Below are 14,136 nucleotides of genomic sequence, written 5' to 3'. Positions count from 1 at the left end.
GCTCCAGGAGCACCACCAAGGACCGGGCGACACACACCCACACACCCGGGGGAGCGTGCGGTGCGGCGGCGGCACGGCCCACCCCACCTCGGGGAGGGCCACTCGCGAGACACGGCCGAGAGGCCACACGGAGTGTCCACTGCGTCACAGGGACCTCGGCCCCGCCGACGCCACAAGGCAGAGAGCGGGAGAGCGAGGTCGGGCCGGGTTCCGCACCCCTGCCTTCCACACACCACCGACAGGCGGGGAGGAGAGGCGAGGGGCCCGCGGGCAGAGCGAGAAGAGCGGGCCCGTTTGACACAAACGTCCGTCCCTCGCCTGGCACGGCTTAGGCCCGGCCCAGGAGAGCGCGACATCGCCACATCGATCACCACGGCGCGACACGCCTCACGGAGACAACGGCAAGACCAGCGACAGTCACCGAAGGAGAGCCTGCCTCAGCCTCACCGCCTCCCCCCCCCCGAGTCGTGCAGCAGCGGGCCACGACCCCAGGAGGCGAGCGCCTGACACGCGATGGCACGGAGCCCGAGGCGTGGGGTAGTCGCGACCGCACCGGGGTTGCCTGCGGCGGGGAGCGCACCGGGTAGAAGACCCGCGCCACCTCCCCCGCCACCCTCGGGTGCTGGAGACCGGAGGCGGCACCGCGGATCGGGACACCTGGGACGCACGGCAGCCGGCGCGCAGGCCCAGCCCAGGCGGGCGGGCTCAAGTGGCAGGGGCAGAACCGGGCCTCCAGCCCACGGCCACAGCCCGGAGCCCCGCCACGCGCGTCCAGAGGCCCAACGACTCCCAGGCGACAAGCGTCCGGAGACAGCGTGTCGGCACCTACCTGGCAGCGAAAATGACCAATTCTGGCGAAAGAATGGCCGCACCAGGCGACGGGGCCCACCCACGGATCACGGCGGCACCCTTGGATCACGGGCCCGGTCACCAGGCCCCCGGCACCACCCCATAGCCACCAGCCCCGGAGCCCCCGCGACCATCTGGTCGACCCCGGAAGTGTGGTGGCAGAGGGGGCGCGGGGGCACGCGGGACCCGCGCTCGGCCGGGTACACCCTCCCCGTCTCGCCCTCGAGGGCAGGGGCCGGTCCATCCTCCTCTCCGGGCCAGGACTTGGGGAAAAAAAGATTCCTCAGAGGCGCCCGAGGCGACCGGGCCCCACACGGGCAGGCCGGCGTCCGTCCCCGCGCCCCCATACCCCACCCGGGGCTCCACCTGCGTCTCGAGCCGGTCCCCACCTCTCGGAAAACTTGGCGATAGAAATCGAGCACGACGACCCGGACCCACGCGGTCACGTGTCCGGGACGGGGACGCCCTCCCCCCGGCCCCCCCTCGAGGGCGGGGGCCGGTCCGCGCTCTCCTCCGGAGTGGGACTTGAAAAACATCCCTCGGAGTCGCCTCCGACGACCGGGCCGCCACCACGGACGGCCCGGGCCGGTGCCCACCGCCAGAGCGCGACTCGGAAAACGCGGTGAGAAGAGTCGAGTCCGACGACCCGGAGCCACCCGTGCCCGCGGCCGAGCCGCCGCGGTCTCGCCCTCCAACGGGCCCCCGCGCAAGGCCCGGGCCGGTCCCCGACCTCCGGAGCGGGGCGCGAGCGAGAAACCGGTGACACGGAGGGCCCGACGACCCGGGCCGCACGAGGGACGCCAGCCGGGCTCGGGAACCCCCCCCACCTCTCCCGTTCCCCCTCGCCGGCCCCGGCCGGTCCCCGGGGGTCGGAGTGGCACCGGCGTCTGCTGGTCGACCCGTCCGGGCGGCCCCACACACCCGCCGGCCTCGGGGAGCGCGGCGACAGCCACCTCCCCACGCTCTCCTGCACGTCCAATCTCCGCCCGGAGGACGACGCGCCCGCGCCCCAGCACGACCGGGACCGATCCCGCCACTGCCACCGGCCTCCCGGAACTCCGCCTCGGTCACCGCGGCCAAGTCACCTCCCTTGCCGAGGTCGCCGGAGCTCCGGAGGACAGAAACGATATAAAAGCGGCCGCCAGGTGGCACCGGACAACCGGCGCGAGCGTCAGCGGGACGGATCCGGATCCCTGGCCGGCCGGGGCGCGCAGCCGGGCCGCCTGGCGGCCCGACCCCGTCCCGACCCACCTCGGGTCCCATCTCTCGGCCCGGCGCGGCCAGGGGGCATCCGCCTCGGGGCTCCCAGCCGGCACGGCGCGACCCTGGCCGCCGGAGGGGGACTCGGAAAAACGTGTGTGTTGCGGCCGCTCGCCCGTGAGGGGACGGGGAACGTTCCCTCAGAGACGCCAGCAGGGGCGCCGGGACTGCCGGCACCGGCTGGCTTCCCGGGGTGGCCCCGAGCGCTTCCCGGGCGCTTCCCGGGCTCCCGGGAGGACTCAGGGAAACGCGGCGGGCGGGGCACCGCCAAACCGAAACCGGGCGAGTCGTCAGAGGACGACGACGACGACGACGACGACAGGGGAACGACGGAGCAACTGTCCGCATCCCGTCACTTCCAACCCGCGACGGCTGCCCAAGGCAGGCGGGCAAAGCCCAGAGGCCGCCGGGGAAACGACGGCGACGCCTGACCGCACGGAGGTTGAAGAGACACAAACGTGTCTCTCTCCGCGCGGGCCGCGACAGGGTCCCAGGACAGCGCGCGGGGCTGGGGAGCGTGGGTGCAAATGCACCAGTGGCTACCAGAATATCGATGTCAGCGGTCCTTACCGTCGTGACAAGCGAGCAGACCCACGGAAAGTGGTGGGGGAGGGTGGGGGAAGAGACTTCACAGCCATCCACTCAACAAATCAAGTTCCAGTACGTCCGTACAAGGCCACGCTGCGAGTGTGTGTGTGTGTGTGTGCGTCTGCACGTGCGTGTGTTTGAGATGAGACAAATAATAACATTAATTGTTTCACAGAACCGGCAAAAGATCTACACCTTTCTTCGTTTTCCAGTTTCAGGGAACAGTTCAACAGGTGTCTCATCTCAAACACACGCACGTGCAGACGCACACATTTTGCCGGCCAGAAATAATAACATTAGTTGTTTAACAGTACCTGTGCTTCCCTTAAGGAAGAAAAAAAAGAGAGAGAGGGGTCCGCCCTGTGGCGTAGCGCTTCAGTTCGCCATGCTCTGCTTCAGCAGCTCAGGTCGTGGGTTCAGATCGCGGGCATGGACCTACGCCACTCACTCGACAGCCACGCTGAGGCAGACGCCCACATATGAACTGGAGGAAGATTGGCACAGATGTTAGCTCGGGTCTATTCTTCCTCAGCAAAACAACAAAGACAAACAAACAAACCCAAAAAGGTGTACAGACAGGCAAAGGAACTACAATCGCTACAGCAATTTCGAAAAAAAAAAAGTAAAAACAAAGGGTTAAAGTCACCCCCGATTTCACGCGAATTGATAGAGCTAACAGGGGCTGTGCAGCATTGGCAGACGGAGAGACACATTGAGCAACGAAACAGAACAGAACAGGACAGAGACCCAAACAAATATGCCGAAGCCCAACTGAATTTTGGCCATCATGCAAAAGCAACCCACGGGAGTAAAAAGATGGCCTCTCCATCAAATGGGAGTAGGGCGACTGAACATCCACAGGCAAGCAAGCAAACACACAAAAGACCCTTGACCGGGCGGGCCTCGTGGCTTAGCGGTTAAGTGCGCGCGCTCCGCTACTGGCGGCCCGGGTTCGGATCCCGGGCGCGCACCGACGCACCGCTTCTCCGGCCGTGCTGGGGCCGCATCCCACGTACAGCAACTAGAAGGATGTGTAGCTATGACATACAACTATCCACTGGGGCTTTGGGGGAAAAATAAATAAAGTTATTAAAAAAAAAACTTTATTTTTTTATACCGTCTCTACTGAAAACACCCCTCTTCCTTTCCCTTGAATACGAAGGTGTTTCCCTTATTAATTTTTAGTAGCTTTAGTCACGTATACATATTTTTGTGTGTGTGTGAGGAAGATCAGCCCTGAGCTAACATCCATGCCAATCCTCCTCTTTTTGCTGAGGAAGACTGGCCCTGAGCTAACATCCGTGCCCATCTTCCTCCACTTTATGTGGGATGCCGCCACAGCATGGCCTGACAAGCCGTGCGTCGGTGTGCGCCCGGGATCTGAACCCGGGCCGCCAGCAGCGGAGCGGGAGCACTTAACCGCTACGCCACAGGGCCGGCCCCCTAATCACATACATTAATTAGAATTTTTAGGGGCCCGCCCAGTGACGTAGCAGTTAAGTTTGCATGCTCCACCTCAGTGGCCCAGGGTTCGCTGGTTCGGATCCCGGGCTCGGACACACACACCACCCTTAAAGCCGTGCTGAGGTGGCATCCCACATAGAGTCACTAGAAGAATGGACAAGTATGACGTACAACTCTCTACTGGGGCTTTGGGGAGAAAAGAAAGGAAAATAGGAGGAAGATTGTTAATAGATGTTAGCTCAGGGCCTCGATATGTGTCACAAACATGTGGAAACTAAACAACGGGCTACTGAACAACTGTTGGATCAATGAGGAAATCACAGGAGAAATCAGAAAACGTTGGGCCAGCCATGACGGCCTAGGGGTTAAAGTTTGGTGCCCTCCACTTCGGCAACCCAGGTTCGGTTCCCAGGCGTGGAACCACGCCACTCCTTGGTCAGTAGTCATGCCGTGGTGGTGGCTCTCGTAGAAGAACTAGAAGGACTTACAACTAGAATAGACAACTATGTATCAGGGCTTTGGGGAGGAAGTAAATAAAAAGAGGAAGATTGGCAACAGATGTTAGCTCAGGGCAAATGTTTCCCAGGCCCCCCCCCAAAAAAAATAGTAATCCCTCACTAGAGTTAAAAAAATATACCTAGAGACAAATCAAAATGAAAACACAACATACCAAAACTTATGGGCTGCAGCAAAAGCAGTGCTAAGAGGGAAATGAATAGAAAAACAGGCCTACCACAACCAACAAGAAAAATCTCAAATAAACAAGCTTGCCCTATACCTAAAGGAACTAGAAAAAGACCAAACAAAGCCCAAAGTCAGTAGAAGGAAGGAAATAATAAAAATCACAGCAGACATCAATGAAATAGAGACTAAAAAAATACATACATAAAATAGAAAGGAAACTAAGATCCAGTTCTTTGAGAAGATAAACAAAATTGGCAAACCCTTAGCCAGACTCACTGAGAAAAAAGGAGAGAAGACTGAAATAGATAAAATCAGAAAGGAAAGAAGAGAAGTTACAACAGACACCACAGGAATGCAAAGGATTATAAGAGACTACTATGAAAAGCTATACGCCCACAGACAGGATGATAACCTAGAAGAAATGGATAATTTCTTAGAATCCTGCGACCTCCCAAAACTGAATCAAGAAGAAAGAGAGTGGGCCCGCCCGGTGGCGTAGCGGTTAAGTTCACCCATTCCGCTGTGGTGGCCCATGTTCCCTGGTTCGGATCCTGGGTGTGGACCTACTCACTGCTCATGAGTGAGCAGCCATGCTGAGGTGGCGTCCCACATAGAAGAGCTACAACTGTACAACTATGATACAGAGCTATGTAGTGGGGCTTTGGGGAGAAAAAAGAGGAAGATTGGCAACAGATGTTATCGCAGGGCCAATCTTCCTCCAGAAGGAGGAGGAGGAGGAGGAGGAGGAGGAGGAGGAGAAGAAGAAGAAGAAGAAGAAGAAGAAGAAGAAGAAGAAGAAGAAGAAGAAGAAGAAGAAGAAGAAGAAGAAGAAGAAGAAGAAGAGGAAGAGAGAATCTGAATAGACCAATCACAAGTAAAGAGATTGAAACGGTAATCAAAAACCTCCCAGAAAAGAAAAGTCCAGAGCAAGACAGCTCCCCTGGTGAGTTCTACCAAACATCCAAATAAGACTCAATATCTGCCCTTCTCAAATTCTTCCAAAAAATTAAAGAGGAGGGGAAGCTTCCTAACTCATTCTACGAGGCCAATATTACTCTGACATCCGAACCGGACAAGGACAGCATAGAACAAGAAAAATACAGGCCAATATCACTGATGAACATCGATGCAAAAATCCTCAGGGAAATATTAACGACTCGAATACAACACATCCCAAGGATCCTCCACCACGACCCAGCGGGATTTATTCCAGGCATGTGGGGATGGTTCCACGTCCACAAATCGATCAAGGTGAACACACCACGTTAACAAAATGAGGAATAAAAACCACGTGACCATCTCAATAGAGGCAGAGGAAGCACTGGACAAGATCCAACATCCATTTATGATAGAAACTCTCAAGAAAATGGGCATGGAAGGAAAGTACCTCAACATAATGAAGGCCACACATGGCAAACCCACAGCCCAACCTCATACTCAACGGAGAAAAACTGAAAGCCATTCCTCTGAGAACGTGAACAAGACAAGGATGCCAGCTCTCACCACTCTTATTCGACATACTCCTGGAAGTCTGAGCCAGATCGATGAGGCAAGAAAAAGAAATAAAAGGGATCCAAGTCGGACAGGCAGAAGTGAAACTCTCACTATTGGCGGGTGACACGATTCTCGATATAGAAAACCCTCAGGAATCCACCGAAAACCTCCTGGAAATAATCAACAAATACAGTCAAGTTGCAAGATACAAATCAACAGACAAAAATCAGTTACATTTCGACACACTAACGACAAACTAGTGGAAAGTGAAGTTGAGAATACACTCCCATTTACAATCACCGCACAAAGAAGAAAATAGCAAGGAATAGACTTTACCGAGGAGGTGAAAGACCTATACGCTGAAAACTATAAGACGTTATTGAGAGAAATCGAAGAAGAAAGAGATGGAAAGATAGTCCATGCTCGTGGATTGGAAGAGTAAACATCGTTAACGAGGTCCGTTTGTACAGAATTCTCTCATCCTCAACTTCCCGACCTTGCCAATAAGATAAGAACGTCACTCTCCTCCTGGGATAGAGAGGACATCTTCCTCGGGCGGGTTGGGAGGGTGGTTGGTTGGTTGGTTGGTTGACCGACCTCCTGCTTCCAGGAAGCAAAGAAGGAGGGTCAGTCAGCACTCCATTCTTGCACCTGCTCCCTGATGGGGGTAAGGTTTTGCTCGTTTGTTGTTGTTGTCGTCCTCTTTAAAAGCGTCTGTGTGTAGCTCAAAACAATACTCCAGCGTCCTTTCCGTCTCAGTGTTTGACCCGAGGTTTCAGCTTTTGACAGGAGGAGGGACACATTTTTCTGCGGCACTCATTTTTCTGACACGATAGTGTGGGTGAAGAAGGATAAGATGGGAGGGGGTGGGCCCGTGCCTTTTCTTTTCGCACGTGGTGGGGAGACGACTCGGCTCTTGCCAGACGGGATCTAATTTCCCCGTGAACCATCGGGCGGGCTACCAGGGGTAAAGAGGGAGAGCAAAGGTTTGAAGGACGTGGAGAAGATGTGTTCCAGATGCCAGGGTCTCCGGATTTCACCGGAGGCACACGAAAGTCACTGATTTCTGGACCACGTTTACGGCCGATGTCACGCGTAGGTCATTTTGAAACGAGGAGGCTACCGTCTGAGCCAATTTGGATATCGTCTCCAGCTCCCCCGAGCGGTGGAGCTGTGCGAGTCTAAGATGGGGCACATCCAGGGAGAGAATTGTGCCAGGGAAAGGGAGGCAGCAGTAAGTCATCGAGGATAAGGTCTTTAGAGGAGACTGACTCTTCTCAAGTGGATGAGGTAGCAGGAGATTTTCGTTTCATGTGTGTTAGCTATATGGGTTGGGAGGGAGCCGGGGGAGGGGCGGGGGCTTGTGGTGGTGGGGACAGGGGTGGTGTTTATGTCCTGGTTAAGGTGAAAAAACTCTTCAAGTGGAGATTTTTGTGCAAGGGTCTGGTCTGCCAGGACGGGAGGGTGCGGGTGGGTCCATTTAGCACGAAATCAGAAGAATCTGTAGCAGTAGTTCAGCCTCAGGCCTTTTGAGAAATAGGCAGAGAGAGGAGTTGAGCTTCATTCATCACGGCAACCGGGACCTCAGGAGTAACAACTTCCATGTAAGAAGTAAAACTAGAACATGCTGTAGGAGGAAGAATTCTAAGAGAAAGAATTGGGGGTACAGGGCCAGCACAGAGATTTTAAGACTTGGCCTCAGAAGCGTGATCCATAAAAAGAAATGGAGACATTGGAAATCATCAAAATTAAACTCCTAGGTTCTGTGAAACACCCTCTTAAGAGGACGAAACGACCAAGGACAGAGTCTGGGGGCAGAAAATCTGTGCAAACCACACCTCTGATTGGAATTTGTAAAGAACCCTCAAAATGCAGTAGCAGTATCTTGGAAAAAAAAAATCCAAGTACACAATAAACACAAAGACAGAGCAGGCATCTCACATGGAGAGGAGGAGATAACCGATGAATTTACAAATCTGCACGTGAAAAGATGTGAGCCGTTTCCTGGAGATGCAAATGAGAATCGGAGTGAGATATCCTCGGGACACATTTGTCAGAATGCCTTCAGCAAAATACGAGAACAGTATCAAACTGCTAGCGAGGTCGCGGACAGGCCGAGTCACTCACTCACGCCTCCCTGGTGGTGATGTAAAGTGGCATGGCCACTGCGGAAAACAGCGTGGGGGTTTCCAAGACTCACCAGCAACAACGACAAGAAAAACACGACGACAGAAAATCGCAACCTCTAAGCCCTCGGAACGTCCTGCCTCCTAAGAGTGTCTTTGTTTAGCTGGGGCCTTGGGTGGTTGAGGGCCCCAGTGTGATTTCTGGCGCGGGGTCGGGGGGGGGGGTGGTGGGGGCTCGGGCCGTGCGGTCTCAGGTGGAGCTCCAGGAAGTCAGCTTCGTGGAGCCCTGTGAGTCCTTCTAGGGAGGCAGGCATCAAGCTCAAGGGTGCTCTGGAGGACACCACGCCCGAGCGGCCCGAGAACTTTCATGTTCATTCACGAAAAATCCTGGACAGGAATGTTCTCAGCAGCTCTGTTCATCACAGCCCCGGATGGGAAACCACACAGATGTCTGATAAATAAAAGGCAAGCAATAGGATATATTGGAGTATATGAGGAAGCCATTTGGTGTAAAACGAATTCAGCCTGACCTTGTTTTTCCAAAAGGGCCAGATGTGGCCTTTGAGCATAGATTGTCTATCTGCTTTAGGCATTTACTAGGCCACAAAGACAAGAATAAATGCCCTTAAGCTAGAGTAACTTCCGCCACATCAGCATTTCCTGGAGGGTAAGCATCTCTCTCTCTCTCTCTCTCTCTCTCTCGGCTAAGGATTGATTGCTGACCCGCTGTGACCACCCAGCTGGGGACCACAGACCTGCTATCTGCAGTGTTCACCAATTGCTGTGTGAATCGCTGTGCCGGGTAGGCAGGCCGGGCAGGCAGGCCGGGCAATCTCGTGAGTGCTGTAAAAGGGACATTCCAATCCTGTGCGATAGACACTCTTTGACGGTATATAACCACGCGGTACACCCCACTTCTTTGGCGCCCTTCCTTCCTTGGGGAAGGAAGGCCCTGGGCTATGTGGTCCTCAAATTTGGCTCATAATAAACTCACCCCAATTCTGATTGATAGGTTGGTTATGGATTACTTGCGTCAACCTGTCCTTCAACAGTCCCCTCCCTTGCCTATGTCGCCGGAGCTCCGGAGCACAGAAACTATATAAAAGCGGCCGCTAGATGGCACCGGACAATCAGCACAAACGTCCCCGGGAGGGAGGGATCCGGAGCGCGGGCCCGCGAGAGGGCACAGCCTCCGCCCACCGCCCCGATCGTGTCCTGGCCCACCTCGGATCATGACTCTCACCCTGGGGCGGCCGGGAGGGCGTCCCGCGAGGCCCCGGGCGTCCACCTCGGAGGTCCCAGCCGGCACGGCACAACCCCGGGCGCAGAAGGAGGACTTGGAAAGTTGAGGGGGAGGGGCAGTTGCTGGGAAGGAGACAGACTCCCCACACCACTCCCGGGCCGGGCCTGGGCCGGGCCGGGCCGGCTGGCTGATGCAGACGTGGAAAATTCCCTCGGAGACACCAGCAGGGGGGCTGGGGATGCCGGCACCTGCTTCCCGGAGTGGCCTGAGTGCTTCCCTGGCTCCCGGGAGGGCTTAGGAAAACGTGGCGGGCGGGGACTGTCAAACCGAAACCACGCAAGCCTCGTCAGAGGACGACAACAATAACAGAGGAAGAACGGAGGAATTGTTTGTACCCTGTCACTTCCAGGCCACAAGGTCTTTCTAAGGCAGACGGACAAATCCCAGAGGCCACTGAGGAAATGACTGATACACTTGACCACAGAAAAGTTTAAAAGACAAAATGTGTCTCTGCACGGGCCACAAAAAAAGGTCCAAAGACAACACACAGGGGTGGGGAGCGTGGGTGCAAATGCATGAGTGAGTGGCGATAAGAATACTGATTTCAGCAGTCCCTACCATCATGACAAACAAGCAAACCCACAAAACTGGTAGGGGGTAGGAGGCAGAGACTTCACAGCCATCCACTCAAGAAATCAAGTTCCAGTACATCCGTACAAGGCCACGCTGAGAGAGAGAGAGCGAGAGAGAGAGGGAGTGTGTGTGTGTGTGTGTGTGTGTGTGTGTGTGTGTGTGTGTGTTTGAAATGAGGTAAATGTTGATGTTGAACCGTTCCATGAAAGTACAAAAAAATATTTGTAGATCTTCTGCCATTAAATTTTTTTTTTTTAACAGTGCACTTATTTCCCTCAAAAAAGAAAGGAAAAGAAGATATGAAAGGCAAACAGAGGGGCCGGCCAGGTGTCGTAGCGGTGATGTTCACACACTCTGCTTCAGCGGCCCAGGGTTCACCCCTTTGGATCCTGGGCACAGACCTACTCACCCGATCATCAAGCCATGCTGAGGCAGTGTCCCACGTAGAGCAACTAAAAGGAGGTATAACTATGACATACATACAACTATCTACTGGGGCTCCGGGGAGAAAAAAGAGAGGAAAAAAGGAGGAAGGTTGGTAATAGATGTTAGCTCAGGGCCTCAGTACGTGTCACAAACATGTGGAAACTAAACAACGGGCTACTGAACAGCTATTGGATCAATGAAGAAATCAAAGGAGAAATCAAAAAAATATCGGGCCAGCCCTGATGGCCTAGGGGTTAAAGTTTGGTGCGCTCCACTTCGGCAGCTCAGGTTCAGTTCCCGGGCGTGGAACCACGCCGCTTCTCAGTCAGTAGTCACGCTGCGGTGGTGGGCTCACACAGAAGAACTAGAAGGACTTACAACTAGAATATATGTGGCAGGGCTTTGGGGAGAAAAAAAATAAAAAGAGGAAGATTGGCAACAGATGTCAGCTCAGGGCCTACCCGGCCCCCCCCCCCAAAAAAAAGAAAATTAAAGATTAAAAAAACATTTGAAAAGGCAAACATAGAGAGTAAAACAGGTAAAAAGCCCAAACCTTAGTCCTCTTCATACAGAGGCCTCTTCCTTTTTGAGCCTAGGAAAGTATTTTGACTAAACATAGGATTCCTGTCCTTTGTGTAGATTCACTCAAAGGTAAAGCAAAACCTGATACAATTTCCTTAACAAGAGCAGACTGGAAGTTAGAGAAAACTATGCTTTTAAGAAAGAGGAGACCAAATTCTAATTTTGCACCAGCTTACTTCTGATACTAAAAGTCAGTTACTGAATCAAATTCATCTCCATCTTAACCAACTTGACCACACACAAAACTTTTTCCTCAGAGTTGTTTTTTCCCCACACACTTTTCATAGGCTTTTTTAAAAACAAGAATGGCTATTTTTTATACCATCTTTACTGAAAACATCCATCTTCCTTTCCATGAATACAAAGACGTTTCCCTTATTGATTGTTAGCAGCTTCAGTCACATATATTAATTAGAACTTTTAGAGGCCGGCCCAGTGGCGTAGCGGTTAAGTTTGCGTGCTCCGCCTCAGCTGCCCGGGGTCCACCGGTTCAGATCTTGGGCTCGGGCCTACGCACAGCTCATCAAGCCATGCTGAGGTGGCATCTCACATAGAGCAACTGGAAGGACGTACAACTATGACATACAACTATGTACTGCGGCTCTGGGGAGGAAAAAAAAAAAAAAGGAAAAAAGGAGGAAGATGGGCAATAGATGTTAGCTCAGGGCCGATGTTCCAGATAATTTAATTAATTGATTGATCGATTGATTGATGGCTTCATTAAAGAATTTATAACCCCTAGAAACCTTAATTTTTAGTGAAAACTGAGAGGTAAGCAATTGTGAACTGCCTTTTCCGTTAGCATTTTGTGGCTTGGCAAATCCTATAAACACTTTATAATTTTTAGAAACATGTCATTTCATAGCATACTCTTAATAAAGCACAAGACATGTTTATCAATAGTCCCAAACATCTTTTAGTTTCTCTGTCCTAAGAAGCCAACAGTGGATAAACCTATATTTAGTAGTTAAGGTCTAATATTTTATCCTATTTGGAAACGATCTAGCTATTCAATTAATGTGTTTTTTTTAAGATTTTATTTATTTATTTTTCCCCCAACGCCCCAGTAGATAGCTGTCTGTCATAGCTGCACATCCTCCTAGTTGCTGTATGTGGGACCCGGCCCCAGCACGGCCGGAGAAGCGGTGCGTCGGTGCGATCCCGGGATCCGAACCCGGGCCGCCGGCAGCGGAGCGCGCGCACTGAACCGCTAAGCCACGGGGCTGGCCCTTCAATTGATGTTTTATCCCTTAATTTCACCTAGCCAAACATCCAGGTTTCAAGCTACCAAAGAGATTTTGGAAGTTATTTTAAGTACACATGCCAGGGCCGGCCCCGTGGCTTAGCGGTTAAGTGCACGCGCTCCGCTGCCGGCGGCCCGGGTTCGGACCCCGGGCACGCACCGACGCACCGCTTCTCCGGCCGTGCTGAGGCCACGTCCCACATACAGCAACTAGAAGGATGTGCAGCTGTGACAGACAACTATCTACTGGGGCTTTGGGTGAAAAAAAAAAGGAGGAGGATTGGCAATAGATGTTAGCTCAGAGCCGGTCTTCCTCAGTAAAAAAAAAAAAAAAAAAAGAGGAAGATAAGCATGGATGTTAGCTCAGGGCTGATCTTCCTCACCAAAAAAAAAAAAAAAAGTACACATGCCATAAAATGTAACTCCCGCTAAAAGTTTATCAGAGTGACGTCAGCATCATGGTGGCGTGACTTGTTCCCTTCGCCTCTCCCCTCTAAGGTACAACCAAACAGACGTCTACGGACCGACACAGGATTCCCTGCACAGCACAACAAGATGCTGAGAGATCCATGCGGCTGTAGGGGAGGAAGGCAAACCCTCTACCCTCTTTAGGTCCTTCTGGCTGGGCTACAAATTAAATCGACATGAGATGGAGTAACAGGAGAAAATGAAACAAAGCTTTATAACGTGTATACACGGGAGAGACTCAGGAAAATGGAACAACTCACCAAACATGGCCGAGCTGCCGGTTTAAATATTATCTTCAGCTTTAGCTTTTTAGACAGAGTAGGACGTGGGGGGTAGTGGTTTGGGATTTCAAAGAGGAGGAAGGCAATTTACACGGCGTTGGAAACGTAAATGGGCCAACTACAGACAACGTGAGCTGAGAGCCATGTTTTACATTACATTAAAGTTATGTGATGGCATCAGCCCATCCCTGGAATAGTCCCTTCTATTTTAAATTCTTTTAGGCAGTTGGGGGGAGGTCAGAGTTCCTTTCAGAGTCTTTTGTTCTTAAAAACAATCAAGCCAAAGAGACACATTTTGGGTTGGCCCAGTCTGATCTCCCACACAGCTATACATCTGAAGGTGGGTGGACCGGACCCTCGGGAAGCCCTGGAACTAGGGAAGCGGCCCCTTCCTCCTGACGGTGGCGACGATGCAGGACATGGGTCCTCAAGCTGCAGCCAGCGTGACTGTGAGTGGAGGCAGGGGCAGCCCAGCCTGCGTGCAAACACTCACGGAGTGGCAGACGCCTGGCCTGTGAGAGCACCCACCGAGCGGTGGCAGTCCTGCCCGCATGAACTTGGAGTGGCCCGACCGGCACCACTGTGAGCAGATGGGGCAGGAACAGAAAAAACAGCCCCTGGGCCGGCCCTGTGGCTTAGCGGTTAAGTGCGTGCTCTCTGATGCTGGCGGCCCGGGTTCGGATCCCGGGCGCACACCGGCGCACCGCTTCTCCGGCCACGCTGAGGCTGCATCCCACATACGGCAACTAGAAGGCTGTGCAACTATGACATACAACTATCTATTGGGGCTTTGGG

General features: G+C 53.3%; 1 long non-coding RNA gene across 1 annotated transcript; it reads left to right on the top strand.

Annotated features, from left to right (window-relative positions):
• The first annotated feature begins 9,745 nt into the window (after positions 1-9,745).
• On the top strand, positions 9,746-14,136 carry LOC147911436 (uncharacterized). Its single transcript, XR_015551028.1, has 2 exons — positions 9,746-10,803; positions 13,091-14,136. It is a non-coding gene; the product is annotated as an uncharacterized LOC147911436 (long non-coding RNA).

The sequence above is a fragment of the Ceratotherium simum genome, unplaced genomic scaffold (genome assembly GCF_057802395.1).
Source record: "Ceratotherium simum simum isolate JZ-2026a unplaced genomic scaffold, ASM5780239v1 HiC_scaffold_43, whole genome shotgun sequence".
Taxonomy (NCBI): Eukaryota; Metazoa; Chordata; class Mammalia; order Perissodactyla; family Rhinocerotidae; genus Ceratotherium; species Ceratotherium simum.
The sequence above is the reverse complement of the archived record's forward strand: the minus strand, read 5'-3'. Positions and strand labels throughout refer to the sequence as shown.